The sequence below is a fragment of the Pongo abelii genome, chromosome 6 (genome assembly GCF_028885655.2).
Source record: "Pongo abelii isolate AG06213 chromosome 6, NHGRI_mPonAbe1-v2.0_pri, whole genome shotgun sequence".
In the NCBI taxonomy this organism is placed as follows: Eukaryota; Metazoa; Chordata; class Mammalia; order Primates; family Hominidae; genus Pongo; species Pongo abelii.
In genome coordinates this window covers 68813057-68837856 of record NC_071991.2, presented here as the reverse complement: position 1 = coordinate 68837856, position 24800 = coordinate 68813057, and the positions used below count along the sequence as shown (strand labels likewise).

Below are 24800 nucleotides of genomic sequence, written 5' to 3'. Positions count from 1 at the left end.
TAGCACATTAAATCTACTGTATAAGAAGTACTATACACCATGACCAAGGGGGATCTATCTCAGGTGTTTAAGGCTCATTTAACATTCAAAAATCCATCAGTGTAACCTGTAATATCAATAAGCTGAAGGAGGAAAAAAAATCACATGATCATATCAATAGATGGAGAAAACGTATTTGATAAAAATCTAACACCCACTTATGATAACAAGTCAGCAAACTAGGAATAAAGGAAACTTTTTCAACTTTGTAAAGAACATCTGGAGGAAATCTACAGCTATCATCATTCTTAATGGTGAGAACTCGAAGCAGTCCTGCTAAGACCAGGAATAGGGCAAGGATTTCCCCTTTCACCATTCCTTTTCAACATCATACTGGAATTCTTAGCTAATGAAATAAGATAAGAAAAAGAAGTAAGCATTTTGACTGGAAAGAAGTAAACTCATTTTCACAGATGACATCATTGTCTATGCAGAAAATGTAAATGCATCAACAAAAAGAACTGGAGTAAGCCACTATGTCAAGAGACTGACACTGCCAGACTTCAACAGTTACTGTAAAGTTACAAAAATAATGTAATCAAGACAGTGTGACATTGGTTAAAAAAAAATAGGTCAAAGGAAAGGAATAGAGAGCCCAGAAATAGACCCATATTAATACAGTCAACTTTGGAAAAGGAACAAAAACAATACAATAAAGCAAAGAAAATCTTCTCAGCAAATTGTGCTGAAAAACTGGACATCCAGATGCAAAAAATAAAAGTCTAGAAAGACTTTACATCTTTCACCCAAGTTAACTCAAAACTGATCACGGATCTAAATATAAAATACAAAACTATAAAACTCATAGAAGGTAACAAAGGAGAAAAACCAAGATGACCTTAGGTATGGCTATAACTTTAGGTAAAACCGTAAAGGAACCATACATGAAAAAATTGGTACACTGTACTAAATAAAGATTAAGTTTCTGCTCTGTAGAAGACACCACAGAGAAAATGAAAAGACATGCCACAGACTGGGAGATCCTATGCACAAAAGATATGTGGTAAAAGACTTATCACAAACATGCAAAGAACTCTTAAAACTCATCAATAAGAAAACAGCCCAAATAAAATAATGAGCCCAAGACTTTAAAAGACACCTTACCAAAGAGAAGTACAAATGTTAAATAAGGATATAAAAATGATGCTCATAGGTCATTCAGGAAATCCAAGTAAAACAATAAGATAATAGTTCACATAATACAAATGGCCAAAATCCACAACATTAACTATCAAATGCTGGCAATAATGTGGAGCACAAAAAAAAAAAAAAAAAACCTCTCATTGTTGGCAAGAATCCAGAATAGTACATCCACTTTGGAAGACAGTTTTGCAGTTCCTCAGGAAACTAGATAAACTCTTACAATATGATCCAGCAATCTTACTCCTTAATGTTTACCCAAAAGAGTTGAAAATTTATACTCACTCAACAACCTGCACAGATATTTACAGCAGTTTTATTTATAATTTCTAAAGCTTGGACGCAACCAAACATTCATCAGTAGGTGAATGAATATAGAAACTATGGTACATCCAGAGAACGGAATATCATTTACTTCTAAAAAGAAACTATCAAGCCATGCAAAAACATGGAGAAACCTTAAATGCATATTACTGAGTGAAAGCATCCAATCTGAAAAGGTTATATACTGTGTGATTCCAACTATAACATTCTGTAATGGCAAGCTACGGAGAGAGTAAAATCATCAGGGATTGTTGGACGTTGGGGGAGAGGGAAGGTAAATACAGCACAGAAAATTTTTAAGGCAGTGAAATATTCTATGTAATATTATAATGGTAGATACATGTCATTGTAACATTAGTTCAAATCCTTGAAACATAGAACACCAAGAGTGAACCCTAGTGTAAACTATGAACTCTAGGTGATAATGATAATAATGTATCAATGTAAGTTGAATGGTTTAAAAAAAAAAACAGGTACCACTCTGGTAGGGGATATTGATCATGGGAAAGGCTATGCACACCTAGAGGGAAAGGGGCTATAAAGGATCTCTCTGTACCTCCTCCATCTTGCTGTAAAATTGCTCTAAAAAAAGTCTTTAAAAAATAAACAATATTGACTGTAAATTGCCACTTCTTGCCTATCCATATTTTCCTTTCATATTTAATTGAAATGAAATATTAAAATAAGTGAATAAAATTACCTACAAGTCCTTCCGTTTGTTATACAGAGCTGCCCTATTTTCTCAGTGTGTTACCAACTGCAATCCACAGAAAGTACTGTTTATACACATAAGGTGGGAAAATGCTAGCTTAAACAAATTTCAAGTTTATTTTAGGGACTTTAATTAATAACGTGTATTCTGAATCCTCAAATGTGGGATATTATGTCTACCTCTTCCCAAATATATTTTACAATAAGACTTATCTCAACAATGAATATCTTAGAGAATAATGTTCCACGTAACAGAGTCTGGGAAGTGATGGTTTAACCTTTCTTCCTAAGAGCAGCTAGAAAAAGTAGCTTTTCCACTATTTGTGCAGAATCTGCTGTCTGACTTCCCTCCCTTTCCTTGTCTGTCTTCTATCTCTTTCTCTAGTCATTTCTTCCCTCCTTCCCTCTTTGCTCCCCACTGTGGAGTGTGTCGCAATCTTTCTTTCTGGCTACCTTTCTATTGGTTTCTCACTCTGTGCATATTGGTCTCTGTTGCACATACTCTATTTCTGTACCTCCTCCACATACACAGGCACCCACACACTTTATAAAACTCTAATCATGGGTTTCATGAGAACCATAACATCTAAGTATTAATAAGCAACCCATATTTCACAAGTGACCCTCTGATTATGTGTCCTAAAATTTTATTTTCAGTTCCATAAATGAAGGTGTATGCTTCAATTTATTTCAACATCAATGTTACTGTTTCCAGAAATCTTGTGAATAAGAGCTTAAACATTACCTAATAAATCAAAAAAACAAACCACTAATTCTCTCTAATGTGAAAACAATATATTTCATTTGAGAAAATGACATGGGAGAAAATATGCTAAGTTAAGAGATCAGGTAAATCATTATTCTAATGATAATTAAAAGGTCAAAACAGGCACAAACTTATATTTTAGGAAAAGACATTCCCAACTAAAGGAAAGAAACACTTAAAGTATTTGTATTTAGTACTGAAATATAATTTTAAATAAGCAACAATAGATTTGGCATGTAAAAGTCAATAACAAAGCTTTGTGAATTAGGCTCTTATTTCATGTTGATAATCCTCATCTCAGGAATAAGTGAGACTTAAAAACACGCACAAGGCCGGGCACAGTGGATCACACCAGTAATCCCAGCATTTTGGGAGGCTGAGGTGGGCAGATCACCTCAAGAGGTGATCTGAGCCCAAGAGTTCAAGAGCAGCCTGAGCAACAGGATGAACCCCGTCTCTACAAAAAAAAAAAAAAAAATACAGAAATACAAAATTAGCTGGATATGGCAGTACGTGTCTGTAGTCCCACCTACTTAAGGGGCTGAGGTGTGACAAGTGCTTGAGCCTGGGAGGTAGAAGTTGCAGTAAGCCAAGATGATGCCACTGCACTCCAGCCTGAATGACAAAGTGAAATCCTGTCTCAAAAAAATAAATAAGTAAATGACACATGCACAAAGCCAAATATGTGGAAATCAAATAATAAGTTACATTTTATGGGGACTGAATCAGCAGAAATGGCTTAGTAAGCAGTTCCAAAAATTCATTCATAAAAGTTATGAGAACTTTGGAAAAATGATCAAAATCATTTTTTTTAAAGAAATCTGAAATTAACCTAAAGCATGCAACATCTAGGGGATGTTTACTCAGGTATAAAACACTGAATCCTGGTAATAGTTGAAGTTGTAGCAGTTTAATTAACCTTATAACAAAACCACTTCCTCTCCACCCCCCAACTCTTCTGAATCTGAAGGGAGCCTTGAAAACTGGCATTGCACAATCACAGTAAAACTGGAAGCCTAGTAGCCAATGAAGAAAGCAAAATAAGGTTGGGTTTGCTCCAAGTCCCAGTTTCCAGATAACTGCCATATTTGACCTTTCTCAAAGTTCCCTGCAAAATCTATTTCCCAATATATGTTTTTAGTTGACCTGACTCAGTTTCCCACTGCAGCATTTTCTTGGAGGCATTTGCAAAAACAGTCAGTGGTAATTGTTTAACATCACAGTTGCATTAGATGGTGATCACAGTTGAGGCGCACAACAAGCTACCAAAACACTTAAAAGGGAAATCTGGGGAATGAGATGTTCATGGGAGACTTTGAAAACCTATTCCCGGAAAACTAGAAAATGCCACATACGTGCATTGGGCTGCACACATGCCCAGGAAAGACCTCAGAAAGCCATACGCTCTCACCTCTGGATGACCACGTGTCTCTGCACATGTACAAAGTGAGGACTAAAGAAGAGTTGTCAATAGCACCTCTGAGCTTTAAGGGTGTAACCCTACACATGCATAGAGCCCCTAGGCAAAATATGGGACAGTTATTAGTTCCGGTTATTAAAGGAAATCTGTCTAACCAATGGCTGACCATCAAGCTAATCTAGAAGAGATTTCAGTAATCATATGTAACAAAGAAAACAGACTTTATGGAATTAGTTCAGGAAAGCTGTTAAACAGCAACAACAAAAAATTAACACTAAATCCTAGGGAGAGGAGATCTGATTTTTAAAGTTGTCATATTGTGTTAATGAAAATGTTCGGTTTTTAACAAAAACCCAAGAGGTACGTAAAACAGCAGAAACATATTGCCAATATAGAGGAGGGAAAAGCAGTCAAGAGAAACTGTCCTGCAGAAACCTAGAATTTTGACTTATTTAAAATAGCGTGGGCCAGGTGTGATGGCTCACACTTGTAATCCCAGGGCTTTGGGAGGCCAAGGCAGGTGGGATCACTTGAGGACAGGAGTTACAGACCAACCTGGACAACATAGCAAGAACCTATCTCTACCCAAAAAAAAAAAAAAAATTAGCTATGTATGGTGGCATGTGCCTAGTCCTGCCTACTTGAGGGGATCACTTGAGCCCAGAGGTTCAAGGCTACAGTGAATTATGATCATGCCAACCTGAGCAACAGAGACCTTGTCTATTAAAAAAAAAGAATGAGCCTATTTATGGTGTTTTTCCAATATGTTCAGTCAACTTAAGGACTTAAAAGTATGAGAAAGTTGCCTTATCAACTAGAAGATGTTAATAAAAAGGTATAAATTATTTGAAAAAGAAGAAAAAGGTATAAGTTCTGGAGTCAAAGTACAATACAAATGACTAGTCAACTAGATGGGCACAACAGCATGCTTTATCAGTCAAAAGAAAGAATTGGCACACTTGAAGATATGTTAACTGTGATTATACAAACTGAGGAATAGAAAGACAAAAAAAAAAAAATCTCAGATTATCAGTGGATAATCATCAAGCATGCCAAAATATTCATAATGGGAGAACCACCCAGAAGGACAGGACAGAGAAAGAAGCAGAAATAATTTTTGGTAGTAATAACTAAAAACTGCCCAATTTTGATGAAAAAGTGTTAATCTACATATCCAAGAAGCTCAAACTACAAGCAGGATAAATACAATCAGGTCCGCATATAAATGCATGAAAATCAAACCATCAAAAGCCAAAGAAATAAAAAATGGAAACTTGAAAGTAGTAAGAGCTACTCATCATGCACAACATTCACCAGTAAGATTAACAGCTTACTTCTCATCAGAAGTCATGGAGGTCAGAAGGCAGTGGGGGATGATGTTCAAAGAGCTAAAAGATAAAAGACTGTCAACCAAGTATTCTATTCCAGCAAAATAATCCTTCAAATTTGAAGTCGAAATTAAGACATTCCCAGGTAAGCAAAAGCTGAGAATCTGTTGCTAGTCAACCTGTGCTACAAGAAATACCAAAGGGAATACTTGAGGCTAAAATGAAAGGACATAAGACAGTAACCTGAATCTACATAAAGAGGACCAGTAAAAGTAAGCACATATACAAATAAGTAAATATAAATGATCATATAAATGTACTTTTGGTTGAACCCTTTTACTGTCCTGATTTATATGACAACTATAGAGAGCAATAATATAAATATTAAAAGGTATACAGTGTATAAACATGCAATTTATGTGACAACACAGCACACAGGAAAGAGAACACAGTATTGCTGAATCTTATGTTGTTTAATGAAAAAATGAGCTTTTATGCTAAAAATTTTCAGTTAAAAAATATGTAGGATATACAGACATACTGGAGGCTATACTTGACCCTCAAGCTGTTAGTCTGGCAACTCTGCTAAAATGTCACTCTCAATCCTTTAGAGTTTTTGAAGAGGTACAATTATCTTTTTATACATGGAAATTGACTCTATAAAAGTATAGAAATCTGCTGCTAAACTAGAACATTTATTCAGGTTTTATCCTCCAGAGTCCAAATGATTTCCTTTAATTCTTTGCCTCATTAAGTTATAAAAGCGTTTGTTTACTCATTGCTGAATTCACTTATAAAAACATTATTTCTCAAAGTCTCGTTGTATACGTAAGTGTTCTAAGGTGTTACTTAGTAAACGCCTGTAATAAACTGATACACCAAAATGAGACACAGTGGAAAAGATAATTTTATCTCAAATATAAAGCTGTTTTCATAATTTCTCCAAATATTTCCTTCTTATAAGAACAAAATAATTACTGAGTGGCTATTATGTGCCAGGTGCCATTGCTCAGCCCTGAGGATGACACAGTGAACAAGATAAAGTCCCTGCCTTCGTGAGCTGCATATTTAAAAAGGATAAAGGTAACAGACAAGTAAAAAACTAGATAATTACAAATGGAAATAAGTACTATGATGGAAGTAAAAGAATATTAGAAAAGAAAGAGGAATAACAACAAAGGCTCCATAAGAAGTTTATATTTAAGCTGTGATCTAAAGGGTTGAAATTAAGCCAGAGGATAAGGAAAAGACCTGTGTCAGTTGAGAAAAAGATGCGGTCAGTCAGGCTTGTAATGTGCTAAAACCACAAGAATGTTACAGGTTCAGCACCCATTCTGTTCATGCAAGAAAGTTCATAGCAAGAGAAAAAAAAATGATAAGAAAAATTAAGATAATTTGCAGAGGCAATAGCTAGTGTTTGTTGAATACTGCAGCAGGCTGAATTATTTGTCATAATTTTTTTATTTCTCTGTGGTAGAGTAATGTACTCACACCCTTGTCTTGTCTCATAGATGTGAAGTATACCAGCTTACTGTACTGATGTTTGGCTTTGTCACAAGGCTTACTTTGTCCAAAGGAATGTGAATGGAAGTGGCAGTGTGCACATTCCATGCCTAGTCCTCATGAAAAACCACATACGTCCAATTAATCTCTTGCACCTCCACTACTATAAAAACCTCACCAACGTAGCTGCCTCCCTGTCAGCATAGGATCCAGGAGAAACAGTCCTGTGTATAACCCTCAGTAAAGGGCCAAGCACAGCCAGATCTGCAGCTTTAAGCAAAGCCACCCAGTCAAGCCCACCCTAGATCAACAAACACCAAGTCAACCCACAGACAAGTGATTAAGAATTATTGTTTTATGCCATGGAGTTTTGAGAATATTTGTCCATAATAACTAATAAATACTTCCAATATCAGGCATAATACTAGATGCTTTACATGGGTTAGCTCATCCAAACTTTGCACCAAACTCATGAGGTAGATATGACTTTCAGCCCTATTTATCAGACAAGGAAACTAAGATTGACACCTTAGCCTGCTGACAGTTATATAAGAAGTAGGAAAACCAAAAAGCCCAACCAGTCTAGTTTCAAAGTTCTATGACTGTATTACTGTGACATTCCCCTTTTTCCTAAGTGACTAGAGTCTTATTGCATTATCAAAACATTAGTATCAGTAAGTATATCTTTGTCATGTTTCAAGTCTACCACTTATGAAGTGAACAAAAAATAAACCAAGGACTTGTGTTATCAGTTGTTCTTGCCTCAGTCAAGATCCACTTTACCCAGGTGCAAACCAAATAGAGTTCTACCATGTTTTGATGCCACTTAAAATAATGTCACTATTTTATTGTTCAGAAAATAGTCAAGAAGCAGTCAGGGATAGTAGAATTAGCAATATGGCAGAACAGGAGGCTTCAGATTCTCCCTTCACCCATGGACCCAGTGAATAGACATCTATTCACAGATGAATTCTCTTACATAAAGTCAGACATTAGTCAAGTCTCCTACCCAATAAGGCAAGTGAGAAAACATCCACATTGGATGGGGAGAAAAAGCTGAGGCACACTCAGGCACAGATTCTGCCATAGGCACTGTACCATAAAATTGAAAGAATTCCCAGCACCCAGCTTCTCCCTGTGGAAAAGAGGGTTTGAACCACATATAACGCCCTAACCTAAGTTTCCTTATGGCTTGGCTCTTAATTCACCAATGCAGGGAGTGAAGAGGATTAAAGACTCTCCAGACCACAGGAAAAAAAATGGTAGTTTCCTACAGGCACAAAAGCACTTCCAGGGGCCTCATCCTCTGAGAGTAGTGCAGAGAAGGGACTATAAACAGCTCCCCGTTTCTCCCTGGAAGGAGCTTTACAACACATTCTTCCAGTGGCTACTTGGCACAGCCCAGCTTCTAAGTAGCTTGTATCAAGGAGATAAAGGGTCTGCTCGATAATACCTTGCTGGCAACCTGAGCAGCAGATCAGCACTTCCCAGCCTTCTTCCTCAGCTCACTCCAGCTATTAACTCCAGGTCTATTAATTTATCCTGAAAAGAATTTGTCCATCCATTGAATGCTCAACTTTTACTGCTTCCACTTCAGAAACTGCATCCTAAACTTCTTAACTCTTCAACAGGAGAGCACACATAAGCAAGTCTCTCTAGACTACAGAAAAAAGCAGCAATTTTATACGAGCAAACAAGCATGTCCAGGGGCTTAATCCCCTGAGAGTAGAGAAAGGGCTCAAAAACTGCTGCTCCCTATTTCACCCTGGAAGAGGTTTACACACACATTCTGTGCCTAATTTTTCACAGCTGCCACCCTGAGGTAATGCAACCTATAAATCAAGCTCTGGAAGCAGAAGGGACTAGGTATATGAGCGTCTCCCCAAGAGCACCAAACCAAGAGGTAGTCTTAGATGTGAAAATACAAGGGCTACACCCTTTGGGAACAGTGCAGAAGAGAGCTCTCATTTTCTCTGGAAGGTGGTTGCTGCACACTCTTTCAGTGGTTAATTAGTGGTCTGGCTTCTAGTCCACTTGCATCTGGGAGCTAACAAAGAAGACAAACAGTAGCCTCTCAGCAGCCTGAGCCTGGGCACTGCTCATTTCCTAAAGCCTTTCCTCTGGTTCACCCCAGTGATTACTTCAGGTCTACCCACTCTTCTTAGAGTTTATCCATGCACGAAGTGCCACACTTCTAGAGCTAGCTCCCACCCAAGGGACTGTCTCCTTAACAACCTACCTCTGGAAGTCAATGGGGCTTTGTATTCCTGAATAGCCCTAGACTACAGAGGACAAAGAGGTGGACATACAACAGGACCACTTCCAGCAGCTATCTCCCTAGGATCAGAGGGTGCAGCTTGAATGTGAGTACAATATTTGTAACACATCCTCTCCCTGGCTTGATGCAGAGAATGGGAGATAAATACACATGCTTAGCTTCATCATGAAAATAGAAGAAACTAGAACACCATCCAACACCTAAACCTTTTCAGCTACATCTAGAGGGTCTTGGCTTCTACCTTCCAGGTATCAGACTACTGCCAGGATGTGGCACATCCCAACCTCCTGAAAGTCCACAAAAAACAGACAGCAGTCTGCATAAACATGAGACTGAGAGGTACCTTAAAATCCCTGGCCAGATGAATTAGAAATCCTCTCACTATATGAAATAAGTCTGACAAGACAGAGAGGCAGATGTTTTCCCTAATATGCAGAAAACAACAGTGTCAAAGAAAATGAAAAAGCAGAAATATATGTTCCAAGTAACAGAACAAGATAAATGTCTAGGAAATGACCTGAGTGAAGTGAAGTGAATATATGTGATTTACCTGACAGGGAATTTAAAACAATGGTCATAAAGATGCTCACCAAGGTGAGAAAAGCAATGCAAAAACTGTTAATTTCAGCAATAAAAGATAAAGTACAAAAACAGGTCAAACAGAAATTAAAGGTGAAGAAAATAACTGAAAATGTCAATGGAATCAGCAGCAGACTAGATCGAGCAGAAGAAACTCAAAGTGAACTCAAAGATGACCAGAAATCACACAACCTAAGGAGCAAAAGGAAAAGAGAATGAGAAAGAGTACAGATTACTTATGAGATTTATGGGACACCATCAAGTGGAAGAACATATGCATTATCCGCATGCCAGAAGAGAAAACAGAAGAAACATAAAACATATTCAAAAATAATAAGAACAAACTTCCCAAGGCTGGAAAAGGAGATAGAAATCCAGATCTAGGAAATCCAAGAGACACTAAATAAGATGAATCCAAAGAGACCATATCAAGAAATATCAGAATCAGATGGCCAAAAGTTAAAGACAGAATCTTGAAAGCAGCAAGGGAAACGCAAGTTGTTAGAGACATGTGAGCCCCCATAAAATGATCAGTGGATTTTTTTCTGCAGAAACTTGTTACGGCAGGAGGGAATTAAACGATATTTTCAAGAACTTAAAAAAAAAAAAAAAAAAGTCAACCAAGAATAGAATACCCAGGAAGCCTATCTTTCAAAAATGAAGAGGTAATAAAGACATTCTCATACAAAAGCTGAGAGAGTTGATCACCAGTAGACCTACCTTATAAAAAATGCTAAAGGGAGTTCCTCAGCTTAGGGAAAATGACAGTAATTGGTAACATGAAAACATATGAGTACATAAAACTCACTGGTAGAAGTACATTGTCAAACCCAAAACACTAATAGGGTAATGGCAATAAGTCAACTATATCTGTAGTATAAATGTTAAAAAACAAAACTATTCAAAGCACCTAAAGCAGCAATAATTTCTTAAGGACTACAAATTATTAAAAAATGTAAATTTTGACATCAAAAACATAAAACGTAAAAGGGAACTAAAAGTGTAGTTTGGGTATGCAATCAAAATTATCAACTTAAAATAGCCTGTTATAAGATGCTTTATGTAAGCCTCAAAGTAACAACAAAGCCTATCATAGATACACAAATGATTTTTTTTAAAGTGATCTAAAGCATACTACTACAGAAAACCATCAAACCACAAATGAAGCAAGCAAGAGAGAAAGGAACCAAGGACCTGTAAAACAACCAAAAACCAATTGACAGAATGGCACTAGTAAGTCCTTACCTATCAATAATTACTTTGAAGCTAAATGCACTGAATGATCTAATCACAAGGCATAGAGTGTGGCTTAATGGATAAAAGATTCAACTATATGCTATGAGAGACTCATTTCATCTTAAAGAACACTCAGACTGAAAGTGAAGGGATGAAAAAATACATTCCATGCAAATGGAAACCAAAAGAGAACAAGAACAGCTGTACTATTTTCAGAAAACAGACATTAGGCCAAAAACTGTAAAAACAGACAAAGACGACCATTACATAGTGATAAAGGGGACAATTCATCAAAAAGAATATAACAATTTTAAATATATAGGCACCCAATATCAGAGCATCTAAATATATAAAGCAAACACTAAGAGATATGAAAGGAAATGAATTGTAACACAGTAACAGAGTTCAATACCAGAAATCTGGTATTTAATAAACGGTACTGGGAAAACTGGCTAGCCATATGCCAAAAAAAACTGGAACTTAACCCCTCCTTTAAACCTTACACAAAAATTAACTCAAGACGGATTAAAGATTTAAACCTAGGTCCTCAAACCATAAAAACCCTAGAAGAAAACCTAGGTAATACCATTCAGGACATAGGCATGGGCAAAGACTTCATGACTAAAACACCAAAAGCAATGGCAACAAAAGCCAAACTTCACAAATGGGATCTAATTAAACTAAAGAGCCTCTGCACAGCAAAAGAAATTATCATCAGAGTGAACAGGCAACCTCCAGAATGGGAGAAAATATTTGCCATCTATCCATCTGACAAAGGTCAAATATCCAGAATATACAAGGAACTTAAGCAAATTTATGAAAAAAACAAACAACCCCATCAAACAGTGGGCAAGGATATGAACAGACACTTCTCAAAAGACGACATTTATGCGGCCAAACATATGAAAAAAAGCTCAACATCACTGGTCATTAGAGAAATACAAATCAAAACCACAATGAGATACCATTTCATGCCAGTTAGAATGGCGATCATTAAAAAGTCGGGAAACAACAGATGCTGGAGAGGATGTGGAGAAAGAGGAAAGCTTTTACATTGTTGGAGGGGGTGTAAATTAGTTCAACCATTGTGGAAGACAGTGTGGCAATTCCTCAAGAATCTAGAACCAGAAATACCATTTGACGCAACAATCCCATTACTGGATATATACTCAAAGGATTATAAATTATTCTACAGTAAAGACACATGCACACGTATGTTTATTGCAGCACTATTTACAATAGCAGAGACTTGGAACCAACCCAAATGCCCATCAATGATAGACTGGATAAAGAAAATGTGGCACATATACACCATGGAATACTATGAAGCCATAAAAAAGGATGAGTTCATGTCCTTTGCAGGGACATGGATGAAACTGGAAACCACCATTCTCAGCAAACTAACACAGGAATAGAAAACCAAACACCACATGTTCTCAATCATAAGTGGGAGTTGAACAATGAGAACACATGGACACAGGGGAGGGGAACATGACACAGGACGGCCTGTCGCGGGGGTGGGGAGCAAGGGGAGGGAGAACATTAGGACAAAAAACCTAGATGGCAGGTTGATAGGTGTAGCAAACCACCATGGCATATGTATACCTATGTAACAAACCTGCACATTCTGCATATGATCCCAGAACTTAAAAATAAATAAAAAAAAGTTTAAAAAAAAATAAATGGGCAAAGGACCTGAATAGACATTTTTCAAAAGACATACAAAGGGCCAGATATATTTGAAAAGAAAAATGCTCAACATCTTTAAATAGAGAAATGCAAATTCAAACCATAATGAGGTATCATCTCACAACTGTTACACTTCATCTTTGATAACAGCCAATCTAAGAAGCATTGGTGAGGATGTGGCAAAAAGGGAACCCTTGTACTTTCTTGGTAATATTGTAAGTTAGTACAGCCACTTTGGAAAACAGTATGAAGATTCCTCAAAAAACAGAATTATTATATGATCCAGCAATCCCACTTCTGGGTATATATCCAAAGAAATTGAAATCAATTAATATGTCAGAGATGTCTGCACTCCCATATTCACTGCAGGACGTCACATTAGCCAAGATATGGAAACAACTTAAGCGACCAAAGGTCACAAGGATTTAAGTAACATGGCACATACACACACACACACACACACACACACACACACAATGGAGTACTATTTCAGCCTGCAAAATGCAGGAAATTGTCATTAGCAAGAATGCGGATGAACCTAGAAGACATTATGCTAAGTAAAATAAGCCAGGGACAGAGACAAATGCTGTATGATCTCACTTTTATTTGTAATCTTAAACAGTTGGCCAGGCGTGGTGGCTCACACCTGTAATCCCGGCACTTTGGAAGGCCAAACAGAGAGAATTGCTTGAGCCCAGGAGTTCGAGACCAGTCTGGACAATATAGGGAGACCCTGTTTAAACTAAACAATAAAATTAGCCAGGCATGGTGGCACTGCCTGTGGTCCCAGTTACTTGGGAGGCTGAGGTGAGAAAATTGCTTGAGCCCAGGAGTAGGGGGTGCAGTGAGCTATGACTGAGCCACTGTACTCCAGCCTGGGTGGCAGAGCAAAGCCCTGTCTCTAAACATTAAGTAAAAACAAAAACAAAAAAGTCAAATTCATGGAAGCAGAGAATAGAATGGTGGTTACCAGAGGCTGGAAGGGTGAGGTGTTGGTCAAAGAGTATAAAGTTTGCTAGACAAGAGGAAGAACTTCTGGTGACCTATTGCATAGCATGATGACTATGGTTAATAATACACTGAATATTAACAAACAGTTTAAATTTTAATTTAATTTGTTGGCAGGGTGTGGTGGCTCACGCCTGTAATCCCAGCACTTTGGGAGGCCAAGGCAGGTGGATCACCTGAGGTCAGGAGTTTGAGACCAGCCTGGCCAACATGGTGAAACCCTGTCTCTACTAAAAATACAAAATTTAACCAGGCGTGGTGATGCGTGCCTGCAATCCCAGCTACTCAGGAGGCTGAGGCAGAAGAATCACTTGAACCCGGGAGGCACAGGTTGCAGTGAGCTGAGATCACACCACTGCACTCCAGCCTGGATAACAAAGAGAGACTCCGTCTCAAAAAAAAAAAAAAAAAAAGAATTTAATTTGTCCTCACTACCAACAATTCAGGTGATGGGCATAGTAATTAGCTTGATTTCATCATTCCACAATGAATACACACATCAAAACATCACACTGTACCACATATATATATACAATTATCAAAAAAATACAACCAAACTTATAAAAGGAATCAAGCAGCTATACCATAAAAAATTGTTTTACTATTTATCATTTAAACATGATAGAAAAAAAATTGAGTTCAGTTTTTAAAATGTCCTACTGAAAATAACATTGTCAGGTCACATTGTAAGTACACAATTTGATTGTGACAATATTCTCTTGGAAACAAATGATGGCAAGAATGTTCGTTTTATCAAAAATAATTTAATTATTTTATCTGCATTAATAAAGCCATAATAAAAACTGGTTTATTTAAAATGCAACATTCAATATGTAGCTCACTTTTATCACGTTATTCTGCTTTGTATTAGCACCAGAACATGATACAACATGATTTGTAATATGGCTGAAAACAAAGGGCATTTATGCATTCCATAATCAGAATCAGGTATGCAGTAAGTAGACTAGCCTACTTCTAATAAAAGAAAAGTCTGACTTCCTAAAACTCTTAATTCCATTTAATATTTTGTGGTAGGGAACACACAGACTGCACAAAATGATGTAACCTAATCAGCCTAATGAGGCTTTGGACACTAAAAAAATTTTAACTTACAAAGAAACTTGAGATTACTTTAGAAGAGAAAAATAGAAGAGTTCATTTTAGCTCTTCTGAGCAATGGTGGACATAAAATTTTTCCTTGCAGTTTTTATTATTATTATTATTACCCCAAAGACAACTGTGGCTAAGAAAAGGGTGTGTTTCCAAGAAAGGAATTTAGTGTCATTAAACACATATACTTAATGGGAGGTTTCCTGAACCTCCTCACTGAAATGCAGCCATCAGAAAATAATGGAGTTAGTCATCTTTTTTAATACATACTTCAAATACATTTATTCCTCTAAGGCATGTATATAAAAAACATATTCAACATTAAAACTAAACAGCAAAGTTAAACCAGAAAGATGAAAACCACACAAATAAAGTTAGACAATATGCTATAAAAATGTACATCCCAACTAATCAGCAAGAAAATATTCTTTAACCTTTTCATATTAGGTTACCAAACCTAATCAAAAAGATATTTACATGAGTAATTGTATCTTTTATAGGCAAGTATCAAAATGTATCAAAATAAAGCATGTCAATGTCATAAGAATCAGCTTCAAGAAACATAACAGGTATTGTAATCAGACTAACTTATCTTGTTTTTGCCATTTAATATATATTAACTTCATGTAACTACCTTGACTTCTTAACTAAAAATGGGAATATCACTTACCAATCACTATGGCTTCTACTGAGTGGATGCTCAATGAACTAGTTTCCCTTTCCCTTGGCATAAATCAAGAATATCTCTTTAAAAGCAACTGTTTCTTCTCCATCATAATTTAAGACATCCTTACAGTGACTGACCCGGCAAATGTCTTCACCACTACAACTCATCATGTACTTTAACTGTATCATTCCATCAGTACAGTCTGTTCTAGTTGTTCATATCTCATCCCTATTGTGCTCATGTAACCAAATGACCATTGGATGTCTTTTCAGTCTCTACTCGATGTTTTTTGGATAACCATTACTTTACCCAGCCCTTTACTTGTTTCTCAAAGTCAGAGTTAGAAAGTGTTTTAGTCCAAACTCATCAGTTACAGGTATAAAGTATTAAAGTCTGTGACCAATGCTGCTTAAGACCACTTAGCTAGAAACAAAAGGTAGCCATGTTGGACTCCCAACATCCTCATTTCTTCCAGCATCTACCAACACTGACTGATAGAACAGGCTTGAAGTAGAGATGTTTGGGTGTTGAGATAGCAGGGTGGCAGGGCAGGTTATCCCAGCAAAGGGGCCACCCACCAGCACAGTGACTTGAGTAGGCATCTGCTGATAGCTCTCATTCATTATTACAGTATAAAGATCTGTGTTCACTGATTACCCCATATCACTGCAAGCTCTTCACTACTGTAAGTAATTGTAAAAGATCAGATGATTTGATCAGTGATAGTAGTGACAATACCTTCTTACTGGTTTGACAACTTACATGCCCTAGCTAAGCTAAGTAACAAAGCATAAGTGGAACTGGAAAAAAAATTACAGAGAAAAATTCTAGATTGCTTTCAAATTTATCCCAAAATCATGAAAGAAAAAAAATTATGTTTATAAACTTATCTAAAAGTATCTACATATAAATACTTTACTAGGCACTGAACAAGTTAAGCCAAACAATAAAATTATTAACATGTAAGTTGTGTTAATTTTTATATTTCTACATACTTCCTTCTCAACAACCCAGCAAGGAAGATACTACCTTCTTTCTTGGGTAAAATACCACAACTCAGAAATATAGCACATCAACAACAATAAATAAACTCAAAGCTGTCTGATTCCACATTTCCTGCTCTTATAATGACTATGATGTATTAAAGATAGCCACAAATGCTCTTGGAGGTGGGGGAGTATCTGGTTTTCCTCTTTTTAAACACAGGCTGGCCTCTGACTGCTCTGCTCTACGTGGTACAAAAGCAGTGATGCTGTCTGAGGTCTGGCTCAGGCTATAAGGAGACAGGCAGTTTCTACTTTGTTCTCTTTGAACCCTGCATAAAGTTCCCCGATTCATTTTTCAACCTGCTATTAATCACAGCCAATAGATACTACATTTCATATTCAGGATATTTTTCAGTTCTGGGATTGCCATTTTTTACCCTTTCCACATCTGTCTTAAATTTCCTCATCTCTCATACATTATATCAACCTTTTCCTGTAGATTCATCATAGTTATTTTAAACTACTCTGCCATTTCCAACATCTGGGTCCTTTTCTATTGACCTATTTTCTTAACACGAGTCACAATATTTAGTAAGTTTTAACTACATACTGAGCACTGTAAATGATGTTTTACATTTAGAGATTCTGTTAACTTTCTCTGAAGGATGTTGAGTGTGTCCTGAGAAGTGGTCTTCACTCCTAAAATGTGGTTCTCTGGGTTATCAATGAAAAGCCAAAGATGTTTATCAAACTCCCATTAATATAGTGGGATTTGAACTCCAAACTGTTTCTCCTCCACCTCAGCAACTGCTGAAGTATCTGTTTTTTTCTTTCCATCTTCCTATGGGAGGTGGATGCTTTCCCATGGGTCCCTCAGGATATTGCCCCCTGTGTACACAGTTCGGGAGTCAGCAAAGCCTTTAGGGGATATTTATTTATTTATTTATTTTTGAGACAGAGTCTCGCTCTACCATCCAGGCTGGAGTGCAGAGGCACAATTTCTGCTCACTGCAACCGCCAACTCTCGGGTTTAGGAGATTCTCAGGCCTCAGCCTCCCAAGTAGCTGGAATTACAGGTGCATACCACCATGCCTGGCTAATTTTTGTAGTTTTAGTGGATACAGGATTTTACCATGTTGGCCAATCTGGTCTCGAACTCCTGACCTCAAGTGATCTGCCCTTCTTGGCCTCCCAAAGTGCTGGTATTACAGGCATGAGCCACCACCCCCAGTCGGCTTTAGGGGACTTTATAGATGTGTGCAGCCTCCCTCCTCTGTGGCTCCACTATTCTAGGATATCCCCCTCAATTCCCCGCTACCTTGGCAGCTGCAAGCTCCTACTTCACAGGACTAAAAGATAGTAGCTGTCTGCCTTGTCACTACAGGAACCAGGAAATGACTTCAGGAGAAAAGCTATCATTCAGCATTCAGTCAAGAGTCATAAACGCCACAATAATCTCAACAGGAAAGATTTCATATAAAGTGTTAACTATGGTAGTTTTATTACTAAGAAGGAATAAGACAGAACTCAGAGATACCCGAAGTCTGAGGGGGAGTACCCAATGAAGAAACATACCCTCTCCATGTCTGAGCTGCAGCCTACCGGATGGCAGAGAAGTTTCATGGCTTGAGGTGGGCCAGAGTTGGTGCGTGGTCAGCAGGCCAAGGCTGTGTCAGAAACCGCAAATGCCTGGCAACCTGGGAGACCCCGAATGGATGGCCAAGGAGCCTGAGGCTGAACACAGAATGACAGACTGGCCTGACAAGCTGGAAGTATACTGCTGGGGTACCAGCAAAATGAGGCTGGCAGGCACAGAGCCATAGGCCAGGACTGGCATGCAGGAAAATCTCCATGAGGGTGTACACAGGCAGAAGCTGGCAGGCAGAGAACAGCAGGCCAAATTGGCAGAGAAAACCTGCTAGAGAGTAAACACCACCAAGTGCCACACACATGGCCATGGCAGCTGTGGAGCCAGCAGGGATGGAAACATGCCAGAATCAGGAACAGAAGCCCCCTCCTCCCGCAGCATCCCTTTGGCACCCTCCAGTGATGAAGCTTAAAAGATGTCTTAAGCAACGGAGATGTTTACAGGGTCCAGCAGACAATGACGGGTGGATTTGGAGCTGGGAAGCGATAAAGTGGTACAATATATAAAGGTAGCTATTACCCAGTACAATTACCTTTCATGGGCTAAATCCCTTCTGATTTTTGCCTGTTTTCACTCTTCACTGCCTTTATACAAATAGGTCAAATCTTTCCTGCCACCCCCATTCACCCCATCCACAAAATATATATCACAGTTTATAATTTGTATCCAGAGGGTTAGGCATGCTATTCTGTCATTACTAGGAATCAAAAACCTTGAGTGATGACGTGACACAGAAACTGAAGAATACTATAAGCAGAAAACTCCCACTATTTCATGTTTCAGAGTAACTACTTGAGGCAAATGTACAGGTATCTTGGCATTCAACAGTATAAATTCCACTTGTCCAAAATATTCTGGAAAAAACTGCTTTCTACTAGTTCTAAAAAATGAAGAAATTGATTAATGTCAAAAGCATTCAAAATGACACTCTAAATTGTCCATATAATCCAAATTACATCTTTAGCTCCCAAACTGAAACATCAAGTTTTTTCAAGATATTAATGCCCACAAAGAATGTCAGTAAAATGACAACTTTGAAATAATGTAAAGAAAAAAATAGATTTTTATTTGTTAAATCCATAATGTCTAAGTTCTTGTTGAAGGGCATGTAATTTTGTAGTGTATGAATGCAACAAAACTATTTCAGACCTGACTAATTTCTACAAAAGTAGTTAATGAAAATGCTTGCTTTAATATTAGTAGTTAATAATCTTGATGTTGTGTTTTTGGTTTGTGTTTTTTTTTGAGACAGAGTCTCGCTCTGTCACCCAAGCTGGAGTGCAGTGGTACAATCATAGCTCACTGTAACCTAGAACTCCTCGGCTCAAGGTGATCCTCTGCCTCAGCCTCCCTCTTGAGTAGCTGGGAGCACCATCACACCCAGCTAATGGAAGTTTTTCATTTTAAACTTCATTTCTGCCCCCTAAATAATGGCATCATTACTAATACACATGTAATTCACAGCGTGATCACAAGTACTGTCGTCATTGAATTGCTTGGTAGTCAACAGTTGTCAACGTTGGAAGAATGTCAGAGCATTGCCTGGATACTGGTGTGCATAGCTCTTGCTATATACAAAGCCAGCAGTTTTAACTGTCTGTTATGTCTAATTCTTTAGTGTCCATCTGTGTCACTTCTCAACTTCCTTCTAACTTTTGTCCCCTCCTGACCATCCTCCAGAAGTGAGAACCTAATTTAAGATGCAGATTCTTAAAGATTAGATTAAGATATGCCTTTCAGTTAATTTTTATTTACTCAGGAGAGGGAGCCTCCCTTGCCAAAGTCTGTAACAAAAAACAGGATTTTAGAAGATAAAACAAAAATCCTTCAACAGTGCCAAGAGGACCTTTTACCTACTGCTTATGAGATAATAAGTCTTATATGCCTCTTCTCTAGTATTTTATTCTCCACTTTTAACTTTCTTACCAGAAAGGCACGAACAGTAATTTTGTGCCTTTGAGATTTCCAGTAATCTCTCAGACTAAAGCCTTTTTACCCCAGAATCCTACTTTTCCAATACAACACCATGAACTCAGGACAAGCCACAGGAAGGAAGTAACAACTCTATTATTGTTGGTGTCCCCACTCTAGCCTCTGCTTCTATGTCCTCCATTTTATTTTTTGTCTTCTGTTGTTTTGTAGACATTTACAGTTGGACTTCATCCACACTGCATTTTTAGAAATTGTCTAGCCTAAAGACAGATGTTCACGTCTTGTTAAGACATGATTCCTACGGAACAAGTGTGAACTAGGATAGAAGTATTTTTTAGAAAGTAGTATTGATCTCTAAGGATTCTACAGTAAGTTCAGTTTTCTATTCTGTAGTACGTGAGGAAGATAAATTGTTTTTAAAGCATGCTGTATTTTATACTATTAAAAAGTCATCAATTCTCATAGTAACATTCATTAAACATCCATTAGATTTGGGACACTATGCTAGATAATAAGACAAAAGGAAGAACGAAAATATGATTAGAGTCAATTACATTAAGGAGTACTTTGTCACTCCAAATAACCAAAGCAATCTTGAAAAAGTACAAAGTTGGAGGTCTTATACTTCCTCATTTCAAATGTTACTATAAAATTACACTAATCGAAACAATGTAGTAGTAGTAGTAGTATAAAGACAGACCTATAGACCAATAGAGTACAGAAATAAACCCCCACATATATGTTCAAATAATTTTGACAAGGGTGCCAAGACCATTTAATGGACAAGAAACACTCTTCAACAAATGGTGCTGGGAAAACTGAATATCCATATGCACATGAATGAATTTGAACTCTTACATCGTGACATATACAAAAGTTAACTCAAACTGGACCAAAGACCTAAATATAAGTTAAAGCAAGAATTATAGAAATCTTAGAAGACAACATAGGGGCAAAATCTTCATGACTAACCTTGGCAGTGATTTCCTGGATGTAACACCAAAAGCACAGGCAACAAAAGAAAATAAATTGGACCATATCTAAATTTAAGAATTCTGTGCATCAAAAGATATATCAGTAAAAAAAAAGCAATCTCTGGAATAGAAGAAAATATGTATAAATCATACCTGAAAACGGTTAATACCTAGAATACATAAAGAACTCGTAAACTCAACAAAAAATAACCACCCAATTTTAAAAGGGCAAAGGAATTGAATAGACATTTCTCCCAAGAAGATACACAAAAATGGCTAATTAGTAGATAAAAAGATGTTCAACATCACTAATCATTAGAGAAATGCAAATCAAAACCACAATCAGATACCATTTCATCCTCATTAGGATAATTACTTTTTTTTTTTTTAAGTAACTGTTGACAAGGATGTATAGAAACTGATTGGAAACCCATGTGAACTACTGATAGAAATAAAAATGGTACAGCCACTATGGAAAAAGTATGGCAAATCCTCAAAGAATTCAAAGTAGGACTGTCATACTTTCCAGTATTTCCACTTCTAGGCATATACTTAAAAGAATTGAAAGCCGAGACTCCAACAGATTTATATACCCATGTGTATTAGCAGCATTATCCACCATAGCCAAGAGGTAGAAGTAACCCAAGTGTCCATTAACAGATGAGTGGATAAACAAAATGTGGTATGTACATACAATGGAATGTTACTCAGCCAGCCCAAAAATGGAAATCCGACACATGTTCCAACATAGATGAACCTTAAAGACATGATGCTAAGTGAAATAAGCAGTCACATACAATGATTACATGATGTACCTAGAATAGTCAAACTCAGAGTCAAAGTAAAATGGGGATTGCCAGGAGCTGGGAGGGAGGGGAAGAGGAGTTACCATTTAATAAGCACAAAGTGAAAGTTTTGAAAGATAAATTCTGAAGATGATGGTTGCACAAAAGTGTGAATGTAATGCCACTGACCCACATGCTTAATAATTAAAACCATAAATTTAGTTATATATTTCATCACAAGTTTACAAAGTAACTTTTTTCTATTATTTTCATACTTTAAGTTTTAGGGTACATGTGCACAATGTGCAGGTTAGTTACATATGTATACATGTGCCATGCTGGTGTGCTGCACCCATTAACTTGTCATTTAGCATTACGTCTATCTCCTAATGCTATCCCTCCCCCCTCCCCCCACCCCACAGCAGTCCGCAGAGTGTTATGTTCCCCTTCCTGTGTCCATGTGTTCTCATTGTTCAATTCCCACCTATGAGTGAGAACATGCGGTGTTTGCTTTTTTGTCCTTGCGATAGTTTGCTGAGAATGATGATTTCCAATTTCATCCATGTCCCTACAAAGGACATGAACCCATCATTTTTTATGGCTGCATAGTATTCCATGGTGTATATATGCCACATTTTCTTAATCCAGTCTATCATTGTTGGACATTTGGGTTGGTTCCAAGTCTTTGCTATTGTGAATAGTGCCACAATAAACATACGTGTGCATGTGTCTTTATAGCAGCATGATTTATAGTCCTTTGGGTATATACCCTGGACTGGGCTGGGTCAAATGGTATTTCTAGTTCTAGATCCTTGAGGAATTGCCACACTGACTTCCACAATGGTTGAACTAGTTTACAGTCCCACCAACAGTGTAAAAGTGTTCCTATTTCTCCACATCCTCTCCAGCACCTGTTGTTTCCTGACTTTTTAATGATTGCCATTCTAACTGGTGTGAGATGGTATCTCATTGTGGTTTTGATTTGTATTTCTGTGATGGCCAGTGATGATGAGCATTTTTTCATGTGTCTTTTGGCTGCATAAATGTCTTCTTTTGAGAAGTGTCTATTCATATCCTTTGCCCACTTTTTGATGGGGTTGTTTGTTTTTTTCTTGTAAATTTGTTTGAGTTCATTGTAGATTCTGGATATTAGCCCTTTGTCAGATGAGTAGGTTGCGAAAATTTTCTCCCATTTTGTAGGTTGCCTGTTCACTCTGATGGTAGTTCCTTTTGCTGTGCAGAAGCTCTTTATTTTAATTAGATCCCATTTGTCAATTCTGGCTTTTGTTGCTATTGCTTTTGGTGTTTTAGACATGAAGTCCTTGCCCATGCCTATGTCCTGAATGGTAATGCCTAGCTTTTCTTCTAGGGTTTTTATGGTTTTAGGTCTAACGTTTAAGTCTTTAATCCATCTTGAATTAATTTTTGTATAAGGTGTAAGGAAGGGATCCAGTTTCTAGATATACAATCATGTCATCTGCAAACAGGGACAATTTGACTTCCTCTTTTCCTAATTGAATACCCTTTATTTCCTTCTCCTGTCTAATTGCCCTGGCCAGAACTTCCAACACTATGTTGAATAGGAGTGGTGAGAGAGGGCATCCCTGTCTTGTGCCAGTTTTCAAAGGGAATGCTTCCAGTTTTTGCCCATTCAGTATGATATTGGCTGTGGGTTTGTCATAGATATCTCTTACTATTTTGAGATACGTCTCATCAATACCTAATTTATTGAGAGTTTTTAGCATGAAGAGTTGTTGAATTTTGTCAAAGGCCTTTTCTGCATCTATTGAGATAATCATGTGGTTTTTGTCTTTGGTTCTGTTTATATGCTGGATTATATTTATTGATTTGCGTATATTGAACCAGCCTTGCATCCCAGGGATGAAGCCCACTTGATCATGGTGGATAAGCTTTTTGATGTGCTGCTGGATTTGGTTTGCCAGTATTTTATTGAGGATTTTTACATCAATGTTCATCAAGGATATTGGTCTAAAATTCTCTTTTTTGGCTGTGTCTTTGCCTGGCTTTGGTATCAGGATGATGCTGGCCTCATAAAATGAGTTAGGGAGGATTCCCTCTTTTTCTATTGATTGGAATAGTTTCAGAAGGAATGGTACCAGTTCCTCCTTGTACCTCTGGTAGAATTCGGCCGTGAATCCACCTGGTCCTGGACTTTAGACGGAGTCTCGCGCTATTGCCCAGGCTGGAGCGCAGTGGCGCAATCTCGGCTCACTGCAAACTCTGCCTCCCGGGTTCACGCCATTCTCCTGCCTCAGTCTCCCAAGTAGCTGGGACTACAGGCACCTGCCATCACGCCCAGCTAAGTTTTTGTATTTTTAGTAGAGATGGGGTTTCACCATGTTAGCCAGGATGGTCTCAATCTCCTGACCTCGTGATCCACCCGCCTCAGCCTCCCAAAGTGCTGGGATTACAGGTGTGAGCCACCGCGCTCGGCCTACAAAGTAACTTTTTCAAACAGTGCACGTCTCAGTCTACTCAGACCACTATAACAAAATACCACAGACCGGATAGTTTACCAACAATAGAAACTTATTCTCACAGCGTGGAGGCTGGAAAGTCCAAGATCGCTGTGCCAGCAGATTTGATGTCTGGGGAAAGCATCTTCTCATGGTGTCTTCCTATGGCAGAAAAGGTGGAAGGGCAAAAAAGGAACACA

General features: G+C 37.7%; 1 protein-coding gene across 10 annotated transcripts in view; it reads right to left on the bottom strand.

Annotated features, from left to right (window-relative positions):
* The window catches only part of CRPPA (CDP-L-ribitol pyrophosphorylase A), a 329262-nt gene that overhangs the window by 248884 nt on the left and 55578 nt on the right, over nt 1-24800 (bottom strand). The window lies entirely within an intron of this gene.